At 41.2% G+C, this 17,118-nt stretch overlaps 1 long non-coding RNA gene across 5 annotated transcripts; it reads left to right on the plus strand.

The window, feature by feature from the left end:
* Positions 1–12,511: 12,511 nt before the first annotated feature.
* On the plus strand, positions 12,512–16,728 carry LOC122293342. 5 transcript variants are annotated; one of them, XR_006237245.1, is made up of 7 exons: positions 12,512–13,140; positions 13,343–13,431; positions 13,803–14,037; positions 14,344–14,442; positions 15,642–15,743; positions 15,852–16,118; positions 16,398–16,728. It is a non-coding gene; the product is annotated as an uncharacterized LOC122293342 (long non-coding RNA). The 5 variants fall into 5 exon arrangements; XR_006237244.1 differs by having other exon boundaries at positions 13,803–14,000; XR_006237243.1 differs by having other exon boundaries at positions 13,803–14,442.
* The last annotated feature ends 390 nt before the right edge of the window (positions 16,729–17,118 follow it).

Raw genomic sequence — 17,118 nt, forward strand, 5'->3', positions numbered from 1 at the left:
GTTGCAAATTTAGAAAATATGTCTGAAAAATCGTTGTTAAAGTATAATTGCAACATTGAAAATCGCTGCAACTACTCTGAAAAGCGCTGCTATTAATTATATTTCTTTTTTTTTTTTTGGAAGATCGTTATCTCACCTGATATGTTTGTTACATATATAACCATATTTTTCAAACTTACTAAGAAATATAATGAACTATTTAGTTGAATTCACATATTTAATCATGATATTATCTAGCCCCCTTAATCAATGAACTTTTTCTTAATACCTTAAACTTCACCTAATTTATGTAACTTAATTAACAACAATTAATTACATAACTTCATTTGTGATGACCCGCTTTTGAGTGTATTTTCGTTGAAATAATTGTTTTTATTTTAATTAATATATTAGTTTAATTATTTTAATTTAATTACATTTTAAAATTGATTTTTAATTTATTTGATGTTGTGTTTTATTTCTTTAAGTTGTTTTGTGGTTTTTAATCTCTTTTTGGCGGTTTAGTTGTGTTTCCCGGAATGAGGATTGGACCTCATTTCTTTTTGCATCTTTTTTCCTTTTTCTCTTTTTTTTCCTTTTTTCTTTTTCCCTTCTTTTCTTTTTCCTTCCTTTTTCTTTTTTTTCTTTTTTTTCTTTTTTTTCTTTTCTCTCTCCCCGATCGAGCCCCCCCGGCCTCTCTCTCTCTTCTCTCTCCTCACCCACGGCCGGACTCCTCTCACCGTCGACCCAGCGCCGTCCGGCCACCGTGGGCGACACCACCCCCACCATCCTCTTCGTCTCCCTCTGGCGCACCACCCCTCCGAACCTCAGCCCCATCCGGCCGGCCGTTTGGTCGGAAAACGCCCAACAAAGCCGCACGGTTTTCAGCTTGATCCGCCGCCGTCGCTCCACCTCCGGCCACCATTTCTTCACCACTTCATCACCGGTCCCTTGCCGTCCTAACCCACCCATTTCCGGCCTCCAACGACCACCGGAACAGCTCCTACGAGCTTGCTTTCATTTTTGGGAAATCCGGCCTATTTCCGGCGATTCCGCCGCCACCCACGGCCAACCACCACTTCCAATAGCTTCACAACCATCCCTAGACCATTCCCTATCAATTTCATGTCCTAGTTTGTCCCCGTTCAAAAGTGGGTTTTTCACAACCCACGGCCACAGTGAATTTTCACTGTGACGTTGCTTTTCCGGCGCCGTTCGCAACGCCGCGTGTTTTCTAAAATTGCCATATAGCGCTGTAAGTATTTTCCAAACCCTATTTTCAGATTTAAATATATATTGCTCTTTCAATAATTTAGTGCTGCTGGTTGGTTGATTCCGGACTGAGTCCGAGGAGTTCGGGGGTCGGATGGATGGAGGACGGAGTTGCTTGATTTATTGTTTTATGATTGGTTGTTTGTTTTGTGCGTTGATCATTGCATTTGCATGGGGCATGCACGTGTATTTTATTTTATTTGAGAAATCCTGTTTTGTTGGCGTGATTGGAATTTCGGGTGCGTGTGTCTCACGAGCCCAAGCTGGGATGGGTTATTATCTCGGTGGAGCTCCTCTGGTCACTCGGGAGTGGATAATACTGAGTGATGTCCCCTGAGTTGTCGCTGGGCGACGACAGGAGCGGGGCTAGAGGGTGGCCCGGCCAGGTACGCGCAGGTTGCGAGTCTGGGCATCGCTCTACTCACCGACTCCGTGGCGAGGGCTAGAGGATGGCCTGGCCAGGTACGCGCGGGGCACGAGTTTGGGCATCGCTCGTTTAGGTGTCACATGCGTAGTCGTTACCTGAGGTGTGGCACATAGCCAGGGTGTGCGGATGATCCCTAGGGGAGATCATGGTGCATGCATAACCGGTTGGTTTTTATGGTTTTCGGATGTGGGCCATTTTCTGGGAAAATGGCGAGTTTTGGTTTCGAGACTTTTGATCCATTTTCTGGGAAAATGGTGGTTTGGGCCATTATCTGGGATAATGGCGAGGCGTGATTTTTAAGAATTTGTTTTTATTGGGCCAAATGGGTTTTTAGCGTGCGTGGTAAAAATGTGGTTTTGCGGGGCATGTGCATTGGTTTTTCTTGCATCCATGTTGTTTGAGTTCTATGTGTTTTTATCTGGTGGTGTTTGGGTTTTACTTACCTACGGTACCATTTTTGGTTCCGTAGCTTTTGGTGCAGAGTTCGAGGAGGAGGAGGAGGAGGCTGAGCCCGAGGATGCGGCTCCGCCGGGTTGCTGATGCTATGTTTTATCTTTGTTTAAAACTGTATTTGTGTTTTTGTAATATTTTACCTATGTACGTTTTAAACAACTTGTATTACGTTAAGAAAATTCTTGTACTTAGTTATGACTTCCGTTATCCGCTGCGTGTTCTTTCGTGCACATTTGTTGCCTTTGCACACACTTGTCACTCGTCGACGGGATGGTGACCCGGGTTGTCACCATCCGGACGTCTCGATTTCTCCGTGTTCGGGCGTGGGGATTTGGGGGCGTCACAGGTGGTATCAGAGCGGTTTGGCTCTGGGTAAAACCACATGTCCCGTAGGCAGTACCAGAATGTTTTTAAAGTTTTGTTTTAAAAATTATGTTAAGTACAGTTGTTTTATTTGTTTTATTTGTTTGAGCTTGTTTGTTTGTTTGTATTTATTTGGTTATGTTTTTGCAAGCTGGTTTCTTTTGTTTCTTGCTGTGTGGTGTTGGTTTTGTTTTTGTTGGTTTTATGATGGTTTTATTTGTTTTCTTAAAGGAGGGTCAAGAGTGGTGTTGTGGTAGGAATATGGGGAGACCAAGGAAAAATACTCAGGAGCCACGGGACAATACCTCCAGGGATGACTCCCTAGCCGAAGCAATACGGCAGATGACGGAATTTATGCAGCAGAGTGCGAGGTCTCAACAGACAGGGCCTTGGCCACAACAAGGACCTTGGCCACAACAAGGGGGTCCTTGGCCACCATCAGGAGGACCTTATCCACCGTCAGGAGAGCCTTGTCCGCAACAAGGAGGGTTTTGGCCACAACCAAGAGGTCCTTGGCCATATCAGGGAGGGCCTTGGATGTATCCAGGAGGGTCCAGTAGCATGGTGCAAGCCGGATGCACCTATGAGCGCTTCCTGGCGCATAGGACTCCACACTTCACTGGAAATGAGGATCCACTTCAGGCTGGAAAATGGATCAAAGATCTGGAGAAAACCTTTGAGGTGTGTGGATGCACTGAGGCACAACAAGTACTCTACGCCAGCTATCTCTTGCAAGGTACCGCTTCTGATTGGTGGGATACCAAGAGGGTGTTGTTGGAATCTGAATTGGGATCTTTCGCTGCGGTGACCTGGCAGCGTTTCAAGAAGGAGTTCAATGACCGCTTCTTTCCCGCAACGGTAAGGAAGTAAAAGGCAAGAGAGTTCTCCAATCTGGTCCAAGGGGGCGCGACAGTGGAACTGTACGCTCGGAGGTTCATAGAACTTGAGCGGTTTGCTCCTCACCTTGTCGCCACTGAGGAGATGCGAGCAGATCGTTTCCAGGAGGGGCTGCGTCATGACATACGCCGTATGGTGGTCAGCCATCGGATATCCACTTTTTAGGAATTAGTGGATGTGGCCACCCTGGTGGAACGAGAAAACAATCTGAGTATGGGCTCCCCTCCAGGGCATAAGAGGCGGAGTTTTTCTGGTGAAGGAAGCAGCTCGGGTTCGCCTCAGAAATTTGTTCAGCGGACCGGGACTCGACCGCAAGCATCTTCAAGTGTTCGCATGGGAGGACGTGTGCCTGTATGCGGAGTTTGTAATAGAGCCTATGTGGGTGAGTGCCCTTCTGGTGGGGCTCGATGTTATAATTGTGGCCAGCAGGGTCACTTTGCCCGAGAATGTCCAAGAGCAGCTTAAGGAAGCCGTGGAAGTGGACGCGGTGGAAGGATAAACTCGAGACAAACAGTGCAAGCCCGGGTTTATGCTGTCACACCCGGAGAGGTGGATGACGAGGCACCAGCGACCCATGATGCTGGAGTAATCACAGGTATGGATTAATATAATTTTAAGTTGGATTTATTTCTTTTGGTGTTTTTGGTTTATTCTTTGCTTTTTGGATTTCATGGGTTGTGTGTTTGGTTCAGGAAGAGTCCGTTTGTATGAGTTTTATGCTTGTACCTTGTTTGATTCCGGTGCTTCACAATCTTTTGTGTCTTCCACATTTGCACGGGTGTGTGATTTGGTCACAGAACCGTTGCCGAAGGCTATGGTAGTGGCTCTACCCGATGGTGAGATGGTGTGGTGTTCCAAGGTTGCTTTGGGATGCCCGTTAAATTTTGAGGGAAGATTCCTGGATGCTGATTTGGTGGTGTTCAAGCTGTTGGGTTTTGATATCATCCTCAGGATGGATTGGCTATACCGATATTCTGCGAGTATTAATTGCAGAAGTCGGATAATTAGCTTTCAGCTTCCAGATGGTGATTGTCTGGAGTTTGCGGGGAGTAGATTAAAAGAAAAGCCGATGATTATATCGGCGATTCAGGCAAGGAGAGAGATTGCATGGGGAGCGGATGCATTCTTGGTGCAGATGGTGTCCACGCAGTCTGAGAAGAAGTCTTTGGCAGACATCCCAGTTGTGGAAGAATTCCCCGATGTGTTTGTGGATGACTTGCCCGGACTACCCCCTGTTCGGGAGATGGAGTTTGTTATAGAATTGGAACCTGGAGCGGCTCCTGTGCATAAAGTTCCTTATCGCATGGCACCGGCTGAATTGAAAGAGTTGAAGACTCAGTTGCAAGAGTTGGTAGAGAAGGGATTTATTCAGCCTAGTACGTCGCCGTGGGGTGCACCAGTGTTATTTGTTAAAAAGAAAGATGGAACCCTCCGTATGTGCATTGACTATCGGGAATTGAACAAGGTGACCATCAAAAATAAATACCCTCTCCCGCGGATTGATGATTTGTTTGACCAGCTTCAAGGAGCAGCTGTGCTCTCTAAGATTGATCTGAGGTCGGGATACTACCAGTTGAGAATTAGAGACCAGGATGTGCCTAAAACTGCTTTCAGGTCGAGGTATGGACACTATGAATTTAAGGTGATGCCGTTTGGGTTAGCTAATGCCCCTGCAGCTTTTATGGATTTGATGAATTGAGTGTTTCGACCTTATCTGGACTCCTTTGTGGTAGTATTTATTGATGATATACTGATTTATTCCCGAGATGTTGAAGAGCATGTGTATCATCTTAGTCTGGTACTTGAGAGGTTGAGAGAACACCAGCTATACGCCAAGCTCAGTAAGTGTGAATTCTGGTTGGAAGAAGTTAAATTCCTTGGGCACGTAATTTCCCGGGGCAGAGTGGTAGTTGATCCTAGTAAGGTAAAGCCATTTTGTCATGGCAGCGCCCGACAACAGTGCGCGAGGTCCGGAGTTTCTTGGGGCTCGCCGGTTACTACCGAAAATTTGTAGAGGGTTTTGCTCGCCTATCCAGACCTCTCACAGCTTTGACTCAGAAGAATACAGAATTTGTTTGGTCAGAGAAATGTGAGAGAAGCTTCTAGGAATTAAAGAACAGGTTGACGACGGCACCAGTGTTAGCACTCCCAGAACCGCATAAGCCATTCGTAGTCTTCAGTGATGCGTCTAAGTTCGGTTTGGGTTGTGTCCTTATGCAGGAAGGACGGGTTGTAGCCTATGCATCTCGTCAGCTAAAGGACCATGAGAAGAATTATCCGACGCACGATCTAGAATTGGCTGCGATTGTTTTTGCCCTCAAGCTCTGGCGACATTTCTTGTATGGGGAAGCTTGCGAGGTATTTACCGATCACAAGAGCTTGAAGCATTTGTTTTCCCAGAAAAATTTGAATATGAGGCAGAGGCGATGGCTGGAGCTAATTAGTGACTATCAGTGTGAGATCAAGTACCATCCGGGGAAGGCTAATATAATTGCTGATGCTTTGAGCCGGAAGTCACATTTGGAAGATGAAGCTGAGCCGTCAGAATTGGAATCGTTGCTTTGTGGGATGAGAAGGCTCCTTATAGAGAGTTCGCAGCAAGTAGAGATTTTGTCTTCAGTTCTTGATATTCGGGTAACTGATTTTGAAGAATTGAAAGCTCTCCAAAGAAAGGATCCGAAGCTGCTGAACATCAGGAAAAGAGTCCGAAAATCTCGAGGGCCGTTGCACTATAGCTTGGATAATGATGGGATACTTCGGTTCCGAGATCGCAGAGTGGTCCCAAAGGACTCAGATTTCAAAGAACGGATCATGGCGTAAGCTCATGCGGCCCCGTATTCAGTTCATCCCGGCAGTACAAAGATGTATCGAGATTTGAAGAAAAATTACTGGTGGGATGGAATGAAGAAAGACGTTGCCTTATATGTGGAGAAATGCCACACGTGCCGTCAGGTGAAGGCCGAGCATCAGAGACCTGCAGGTATGCTCCAACCCCTCCCTATTCCTGAGTGGAAGTGGGATGACATCACGATGGACTTCGTAGTGGGTTTGCCGAGAACGCCTAGTGGGAAGAATTCTGTTTGGGTGATTGTGGACCGGTTAACGAAGAGTGCTCATTTTCTGCCTGTTAATAACACCGACTCTTTGGGTAAGTTGACCCGTTTGTATGTCAAAGAGATAGTACGGCTACACGGCATACCAAAGAGTATAGTGTCGGATCAAGACCCGAGGTTCACATCGCAGTTCTGGAAGAGTTTGCAGGCAGCTTTAGGTACTAAGTTGAAGTTCAGTACTGCTTATCACCCCGCAGACAGACGGTCAGTCAGAGCGCACCATTCAGACCCTGGAAGACATGTTGCGAGCATGTGTCATAGAATTCCAAGGAAGTTGGGAAAACCATTTGCCGCTCATCGAGTTTGCATACAATAACAGCTTCCATGCGACCATTTAGATGGCTCCCTATGAAGCTCTTTATGGGAGAAAGTGTAGGTCGCCCTTGTGTTGGGATGAAGTTGGGGAGAGTAGGGTAATTGGACCCGAAATAATTCAAGAGATGCAAAGCCAAGTCCGGATCATTAGAGATAAAATGGCGGCAGCTCAGAGTCGTCAGAAAAGTTATGCCGACACCAGGAGGAGAGAGTTATCTTTTGGAGTTGGTGATTGGGTTTACTTTAAAGTCTCTCCCATGAGAGGTGTTAAGCGTTTTGGTAAGAAAAGGAAGCTAGATCCGAGGTACGTCGGCCCTTTTCAGATTCTGGAGAGAGTAGGGTCTGTCACCTATAGAGTTGCTTTGCCAGATTATTTTGGGGATGTTCATGATGTCTTCCACGTATCATCCCTGAAGAAGAGCTTTGGACAGCAAGAACCACGCTTTGTCGACCCAGCGGGTATTCAGTTGCAACCGGATCTCACTTATGAAGTTGTTCCGTCGCAGATTTTGGATTGGAAGGAGCAACAGTTGAGGTCTAAGACGATACCTTTAGTTAAAGTGGCTTGGGGAGATCCGTTAGCTCAAGACTTCTCTTGGGAGCGAGCAGTGGACATGAGGGAGCAGTACCCGTATTTGTTTGAATAAGGAAGGTATGTGTCTTAATCTTGATCACAGATGGTTTATGTGCTTTCTTGTGGCTTGCTTTAAGTTGGTGGTTGATCTGCAATTTCGAGGACGAAATTGTTTTTAAGGAGGGGAGGATGTGATGACCCGCTTTTGAGTGTATTTTCGCTGAAATAATTGTTTTTATTTTAATTAATATATTAGTTTAATTATTTTAATTTAATTGCATTTTAAAATTGGTTTTTAATTTATTTGATGTTGTGTTTTATTTCTTTAAGTTGTTTTGTGGTTTTTAATCTCTTTTTGGCGGTTTAGTTGTGTTTCCCGGAATGAGGATTGGACCTCATTTCTTTTTGCATCTTTTTTCCTTTTTCTCTTTTTTTTCCTTTTTTCTTTTTCCCTTCTTTTCTTTTTCCTTCCTTTTTCTTTTTTTTTTCTTTTCTTTTCTTTTTTTTCTTTTCTCTCTCCCCGATCGAGCCCCCCCGGCCTCTCTCTCTCTTCTCTCTCCTCACCCACGGCCGGACTCCTCTCACCGTCGACCCAGCGCCGTCCGGCCACCGTGGGCGACACCACCCCCACCATCCTGTTCATCTCCCTTCGGCGCACCACTCCTCCGAACCTCAGCCCCATCCGGCCAGCCGTTTGGCCAGAAAACGTCCAACAAAGCCGCACGGTTTTCAGCTCGATCCGCCGCCGTCGCTCCACCTCCGGCCACCATTTCTTCACCACTTCATCACCGGTCTCTTGCCTTCCTAACCCACCCATTTCCGGCCTCCAATGACTACCGGAACAGCTCCTACGAGCTTGCTTTCCTTTTTGGGAAATCCGGCCTATTTCCGGCGATTCCGCCGCCACCCACGGCCAACCACCACTTTCAATAGCTTCACAACCATCCCTAGACCATTCCCTATCAATTTCGTGTCCTAGTTTATCCCCGTTCAAAAGTGGATTTTTCACAACCCACGGCCACAGTGAATTTTCACTGTGACGTTGCTTTTCCGGCGCCGTTCGCAACGCCGCGTGTTTTCTAAAATTGCCATATAGCGCTGTAAGTATTTTCCAAACCCTATTTTCAGATTTAAATATATATTGCTCTTTCAATAATTTAGTGCTGCTGGTTGGTTGATTCCGGACTGAGTCCGAGGAGCTCGGGGGTCGGATGGATGGAGGACGGAGTTGCTTGATTTATTGTTTTATGATTGGTTGTTTGTTTTGTGCGTTGATCATTGCATTTGTATGGGGCATGCACGTGTATTTTATTTTATTTGAGAAATCCTGTTTTGTTGGCGTGATTGGACTTTCGGGTGCATGTATCTCACGAGCCCAAGCCGGGATGGGTTATTATCTCGGTGGAGCTCCTCTGGTCACTCGGGAGTGGATAATACTGAGTGACGTCCCCTGAGTTGTCACTGGGCGACGACGGGAGCAGGGCTAGAGGGTGGCCCGGCCAGGTACGCGCAGGGTGCGAGTCTGGGCATCGCTCTACTCACCGACTCCGTGGCCCTTCGCTGGCGAGGGCTAGAGGATGGCCTGGCTAGGTACGCGCGGGACGCGAGTCTGGGCATCGCTCGTTTAGGTGTCACATGCGTAGTCGTTACCTGCGGTGTGGCACATAGCCAGGGTGTGCGGATGATCCCTAGGGGAGATCATGGTGCATGCATAACCGGTTGGTTTTTATGGTTTTCGGATGCGGGCCATTTTCTGGGAAAATGGCGAGTTTTGGTTTTGAGGCTTTTGATCCATTTTCTGGGAAAATGGTGGTTTGGGCCATTATCTGGGATAATGGCGAGGCGTGGTTTTTAAGAATATGTTTTTATTGGGCCAAATGGGTTTTTGGCGTGCGTGGTAAAAATGTGGTTTTGCGGGGCATGTGCATTGGTTTTTCTTGCATCCATGTTGTTTGAGTTCTATGTGTTTTTATCTGGTGGTGTTTGGGTTTTACTTACCTGCGGTACCATTTTTGGTTCCGTAGCTTTTGGTGCAGAGTTCAAGGAGGAGGAGGAGGAGGCTGAGCCGGAGGATGCGGCTCCGCCGGGTTGCTGATGCTATGTTTTATCTTTGTTTAAAACTGTATTTGTATTTTTGTAATATTTTACCTATGTACGTTTTAAACAACTTGTATTACGTTAAGAAAATTCTGGTACTTAGTTATGACTTCCGTTATCCGCTGCGTGTTCTTTCGTGCACATTTGTTGCCTTTACACACACTTGTCACCCGTCGACGGGATGGTGACCCGGGTTGTCACCATCCGGACGTCTCGATTTCTCCGTGTTCGGGCGTGGGGATTTGGGGGTGTCACATCATTGGCATCACCACAAATTTAAAATTTCCTACATGAACCATTCACACATAAACCTTTATCCAATTCTATTCCATTACTATATAACACTTATAGTTTTGACAACACCCAATTTAGAAATACGAAATATAGAGAAAAATTCTTTCACTACTTTCATTATAGGAAAAAACCTTTTCCTGAGAAATATAATAAATCAAACACATACATTCATCTAAACTCAATTGGAAATTTACATTAATTATAAAGTCATGGGCTATATACACAAGGGTGGACCAATTTCTACTTGCAAAACCTAAAGTACATACAAACTACTAAATATATAGATCCCATTTCTTGCTCCTAAACATTAATTGAAAATCTCCATATTCATCAACAATTGTTCAACTGTCCTGCTCTTCTATAGTTAGAATTAGTTCATGTCATCGATAACAATTTGCACCTGGGCATTGGGTAGAACAGCTTCAACATGTCTGCATCAAGTGGGGGGGGGATTCATTGTTCAACATTATCCAGCCTTTCAATCTCTTCGATCCATTCTGTCAATGACCATATAGATTTTTGTTACGTAAACCGATTAATTTAACACATAAGACATTGAATAATGACCAAGAAAATAATACTCAATTAGGCCTATAAACATCAATGTTCATTCATTATCGCCAATTGCCAAAAAGTAGAACATAAGGTCTGAATCTAAAATCTAGAAATGGATTTACAGTCATTTAAGCAAAACACCCTTAAGCACGAAACTAGCACTTTTAAATTTGCTGCTTGTATAAATAATTACACTGTAAATATGTTTGAAAGAAACACACAATCCCTCTAGAAGGTTTTACTCAATTTATACAAACAGTATATATATATATATATATATGCATCTGAAAGTAATTATTATCTTACAAGCAATTACATGCAGTACTCACATACAACGTGTTTGTACATATTGTATATAAAGTTCTCTGCTTAGATGATCTTCAGAAGTGATTTCTAGATTTATCAGTTTATTACATCACTGCTAAACCTAGAAATTAGGCCAAAATACATCAAAGCTTATATTATAAGTTATGCATGTACTTTGGAAATCTTGTTTGTGCTATGGTTCTAATCTACTGCAAATTGGCTCAAACATAAAAAATCTTAATGGGGATCCTGACCCTAACATAAATATCCAAAAAACAAAATAACTATCAGATAGGATAATACCTTATCAATGTATGGCCACATATCAAAACTTGTATTCATACTTTAGTCTACCTGCATAATTATGCAAATGATCAACCACTATGATAATTGATTTACTTTTAAGAGCATCCATAGAAAGTATAACTAAAAGTTCTAACATGGCTGTATGGCATCTCTAACATATTCATTTCAGCAGTACACAACCTAGAAAAACCCCTCCAATGCACATATTGAGGTTACATGTTACGCACCATATATTTTTACCCAACACAAGTGGCAGAAAAAATCTTGGTGTTTTGCAAGGCTAATATAATATGAAAAGAAACATGTAGGCCTTCATCTAATTAGAAATTGTCTCCATAAATTTATGCATACTAAATTCTCCATTTTAGTAACCTCGGTTGGTCTTTTTCTGTGTGCGTTTATAACAGAAAATATACATTTCCAGCCATATTAAGTCTGGGAAAACAGAACCAATTTGGCCACTAGTTATAAATTCTGTTATAACTATTTTCTAAGAACCCATAATGACAGCTGCCTTTAAAAACATGTTTAGAAGTGTGTCTGTAGAGTTGCAAGTAAATTTTCCAGAAAAGTTTGATAGATAATCTCAAGTCATACAGCTTGCTAATATAGACTTGTAATTACATATATTGACAACTATTAACAACAAAGTGCATAAAAACAACTGCATTAATGGTGGATCCCAACAAATTAGGCATGTTCCGAACATATCATGCATGTTGTTAGTGGTGGAAAAGCATGAAGGGGGCAAAAACTAGCAGCTTCTGATTCTTTTTGTTTGCGCATTACTTGCGTTATCGTGTACTTATGTGTTGAATTAGTTCTTGTAGCATCAGTTTAGATGAGTTTTTGCAACAATTTACCATATTGTTCTCTGTAAGCAAACAAAATGCATAAGGCTACACATGAATAATTGGTTGAGTTTCTCGTAAAACTTGCTATATGTACTATATAAATATCTAGAATACAAATAATGGTGTGTCATGTAAGTTGCTTGATTCTTAAAAAAGTTCCAGATCTAGAGATAACCCTGTACGTGAAAGGCATAGTCCAAAATAAAAAGAAAAACACAAGTAATTTCAAACAACGCCAATCCAAAGTAGCACCAATTTGAACTGCATAAGAAAAATATAATTGAAAAGAAAAGCACAAAAGTAAAATGTACTCAAGATTAAGTTATAAAAAAAGAATGCTTGAAAAACAAAGAAAAGAGAGAATGATATGATGAACAAACATTTTAGACAGGAAATGTAAGAATTAAAAAAATAATGCTAATGACTCAATGTTTACAACAGGAGAAGCAACAGCATTGGAGTCTAGCTGGCTTTTTACTTGAGGGCACCAAAGCTCTACTTAAGTAATAGACCAAAATATTTTCATGGTCTATTAATCACATGAGGAGCAAAACCAAATGTTGCTGCCCGCACTCTGATTAAAGATGATATTTATTACGAGGGCATTTAATGGATGTTGGGGAAATTTCTGAATATGGCGATTTCATTCTATTTAATGAAATATCTGTCTTTAAACCTGCCCATGATCGATGGAAAAGCATATATCTATAGTAATTATATAAGCGGCGATCGACGAGCTACAGTGTTAAGAACAGTAGTTTTACCACTCCGTGCATTTATTCCGTGTTGATTGTTAATTGTCTTTTTTATCCTTTTGGTTTCATCTTTTGTATCCGTTTAAATAAGAATATTTTGGTCTTTAATGTTAAGTTGTGTCAGTGATATTTTCTCCCCAGAAAAATTTTAGGCCGCAAGTCCATCTCTCATTCTCGCCTTCGTCTTCCTCCCACATTTTTTCTCTCAACTCAGACCCTCTACCATCCATTTCTCGCGGCCCTCCATTTCTCTTCATGTAGCTAAAACCCAAATCGCCAAAGCTGTGAAACCCAGCCCCAACACTTGTCTCTCCCTCTGTTTCCATCATCTCCACCACATCATCTCCCCAACGCCTGTCTCTCCCTCTGTGAAACCCAAATCACCAAAGCTGTGAAACCCACCACCGTACGAAGTCTGGTCGAGGACGACCTGGTTCAAGGTCCTGATTCCCAACAGTTATTAGAGCCAGCAAGTAACTGCAAACAAAAGTAACCGACACTTTCCAGACACGCAGATTTAACTTCTACAGCGATCGAGCAAGCAAGTCATGCAGTGGGGGTGTCACTCCCAATTATTCAGGTCTTCCCATTTCTCTCTCTCTCTCTCTCTCTCTCTCTCTCTCTCTCTCTCTCTTCCGGATGCACTTGCTGTCTTTCCTTCGTTACTCTGTAAGTCTCGCTCTGTATTTTTTTTTTTGGGAAAATTCGGTTTGTGATTTAATTGCTTCTTGGGGAATTGTTCATTTGCAACCTGGATCAAAGGAAAATGGGGTTAATTTCAGGGGTTTTCATGGGGATGGTATTCGGGATTGCATTGATGGCGGGATGGAAACAAATGATGCGGTACCGGAGCACCAAGCGAATTGCTAAGGTATTACCCAAATTTGGATGCATCCAAAGTTTATTTCTGTTTATATTTATTCTCGAATCGTCTCAAGTTGTTGTTTTCTTGTTTTCTTTTTTCATGTTTAAATTGGAGATTTGCGTTGAATGATTGGTTCGGTGGGTTAGGGATTTTAAGTTTACATGATTTTAAGTTTACATGAAAACCGGTGGAGAAAAGTTGCAAATATATCTTTCGATTATTTTTTTGTGATGCTTAAACTAGAACAAACAATGGGGCGATCCTTGCTACTTCTGGTTTGAGATGCAATTTTTTGTCTATGTATCTTATTTCTCATTTTCATACTCACTTGGACAATCTCCCTTTTGAGCGCCTTCATAAAAGAATCAAAACTGAAGTGGGTTGCAGGAGATACTGGATGCGATTTCGGAAGCGAAGGTGCTGGGCGATGATCACTATTATCATGCGTGGGGTACACCTTGGGGTTATGGATACGATGGCTCGACGAGGGATTGGGACGACGTCGTGGCGGAGATGTAGGAGGAGGTTTGCAGGGAAAGAGGTGGTGACGAGATGGAGAGGTTTTGTGCGCAGAGGTTTCTGAATGAGCCCTGATCCTTTTATTCAGTTTCCGTTGAGTACAGCTTTTACCATATGTAACATTCTCATTTATATATATAGTAGATATATAAGTTTGTGTTGTGGAGGTGAATTGTTATTGTGGTGGATGGTATATATATGGGTTCTAAAGTGGTAGGAAATTTCTATCTATCTCTCTCCCTCTCTCTTACTCAGTTACTCGCCGAAGGAAGAAAATGCTAATGCCAAAAAGAAACTAATTAAAAACGAGAAGGATATGTTATGTTTTCAGTCACATTCTATTATCTATATCTAATTGATTTCATTTTTTATTATTTTTTCCGGCTACCATATATGCAGCTTTACTAGGGAACAAGTTGAACAACTTGACAAGAACAAGCAATGGTCCAGGGCACTTGATGGTTCTAATTACCTCCCAGGAATGGTACCTATCTTTGGGTAAGATAATTATACTTCTCCTGATCAAAGTTTTGTGGCCATGGATCTGTAAATGCTTGATTATTTGCGCGGGCTTGTTTAATCGAAATGAGTGATCATTTGATTTTTAGTTTCCTTTTGCAGGTTTTGTATACAATCTTGTTGCTTTATTTTGCAATAATTAAATTCTTATGACTTTTGGCGTGGTTTCGCCGATTGAAGATATTTTTTGAACTTCTAATTGTAAATAATTTGTAGCTAGCTATTTCACGGAGTTCAATTAAATGGTAACATTGTCTGTGTGTGGATTATAAACTCTCTACTATCTAAAGCGAAAGTAGCTTTGATTTTTGCTATGATAAAAGATGATTTTTTTTTTTTTGGTGGCAAACTACAACTCTTCTGTGCGTTTTTAGCTAATAATCTGGAATGAGATGCTCTAAAATGTAAAATGGTCATGAGGGAGCAGCCAAGTTCCAAAACAGCTTCGGTAATAATGGTTATACTGTCTTTCATTATTGCTGCTATAGAGAGCGTTGTTTTTTTTTCCTTTTTTTTTTATCATTTCTTGCTATTGAAGAACTTAAAGAAAAGCTTGCTGTGGAGAGCATTGTTTTTTAATTGGAAGAATGGTCTTTGAGGCTGTGGCTGTGTGTGTCTTGCCACACTACCTATTCAGTTTGGCAACCAATTATTACTATTTTGGCGTAGAAGGTTGGAAGTTTTCTGGTCATCTCAAAAGTAACAATTTGAGGTCGTATTCTTGTCTTTGGTCTACCTACCAAGGCAGTGATAATATTTTTGGGTTGATTCTGGTGAATATTGCTACCTTGGTAACTTGTGGCCTGCAGTTGCTGACGAGGAACTACTTGTCAAAAAAAAAAAAAAAAACTATGGTTCGATCCTTGCTACTTCTGGTTTGAGATGCAATTTTTTGTGAAAGTATCTTATTTCTCATTTTCATACTCACTTGGACAATCTCTCTTTTGAGCACCTTCATAAAAGAATCAAAACTGAAGTCAGTGTTCTTAATTATAAATAGTCACACGAAGCAAACTTTTTGTTGATTTTCTTTTGAGTCTAGCCTCGGGCCCATTTCAGAGAACCAGTTAGATAAGCAGCTTTAGCTGAGCTAACATTCTTCATAGATGTGATATCAGATATAGGTTTTATCGTTTTACTTGGTTAATAATATTAGGAATGATTCTATTCTTTTGTAGGCTGTCGATATAAAACTCCTTGGATCCCTTAATCGGGATGATTTGAAGAAAATTTGCGGTGATAATTTTCCTGAATGGATATCTTTCCCCGCCTTTGAACAGGTTGATTATTTTTTGTTTATTTATTTTTTATTATCATTATGCTTATTCGTTTACATACTGAGTGGAATATTTCCCCTCAGCTTTTCTAACATTTGATATAATGAACAGAGAGGACTCAAAAGATCATATGGTTTGCTTTGTTTCGGCACATATCTTAGTCGAATTAAATGATGTTTTTACAAGATGGAAATCTCTTGGGAAAAAGTGGGATTATGAAAGCTCTAAGGTTGGGCTAAAAACCTATCAAGTGGAAAGCTGACAGACCATTGATACCAGATACGGTGTTCAAAAAGTTCCTTTGCATAATAATTTGTTGATAAGAGGTCATTGCCAACCATTGACAAGGTCAAGGGATATGGTGGAAGAGATGTGGAAGTAAGTAATATGCTAATATTTTTCATGATTAGATATGATTTTGTGTGGATGATTTTTTTTTTATTCAAAAAAGATATGATTTTCTATCTTTATAAATAATAAATGATATATAAGTGCTTATAGAAATAAATAAATAAATGAGATAGTGAAATTTTTGTTATTTAGCCAATTTGTTATTTTTGGTAAGTTTTTTATTTTCACAACAATTTTTCATTTTCATATTAGGATAGATTTTTTCTGCTCTTTATGAGTGTTTTATTATTCTCTTCATATGTATAGGTCATGAAGATTGCACATGATTGCATTCAGAAATCATTGCAGTTTATACATGAAAGAGAAATTTCTCACCTAGATGTCAAACCTTATAATATTTATGTAAAGAATGGTGTTTATAAGTTGTCATTTTGGATGTGCAATTCTCACGGTAAGAGCTTGCAAATTGAATAATGATTTTGTATGTTCAATTTATGTAAAGAATGTGTTTTATTTTCTGTTGTTCAACTTAAATTAGTTTTAGTGCATGTTGTTATGAGATGATAATGTCATCTTCCATTTCAAAGATGTTACTGTTATCTGTTTTTGCAAAAATAATTTCTATAGAATTATTTTATTCCTCCAACCGGGTGCTATGTATATTACTAGATTATATGGATATAATAATATAATATGATTGATGGTCAAGCTTTTGGTATCTGTGATCAAGAAGTTTGGTTTTCTAAAATTTTTAGTATGTTTGGCTTGTTGTATTGTCTGGATAGAGTAAATTTACAGGGTGGTTTTGAAAGGAGCCGCACTTTGGTTCTTAGTGCAGTGGCTGTTGGTGTGGGGTTGTTTTGCACTCTGTTTATTTCGTTTTATGTGATGCAATGTCTAATTTTTTTTATTCAACTTCAACTAAGCTTGCTCTGAACAAATTTGGCAAATCTACAAATAGAATCAACTTTCATCCCTTTATGTTGTATTGGAAACTAATCTTTTACTTTTTCTTATTTGTGCTATC

Source organism: Carya illinoinensis, chromosome 14, assembly GCF_018687715.1.
Source record: "Carya illinoinensis cultivar Pawnee chromosome 14, C.illinoinensisPawnee_v1, whole genome shotgun sequence".
Lineage (NCBI taxonomy): Eukaryota > Viridiplantae > Streptophyta > Magnoliopsida > Fagales > Juglandaceae > Carya > Carya illinoinensis.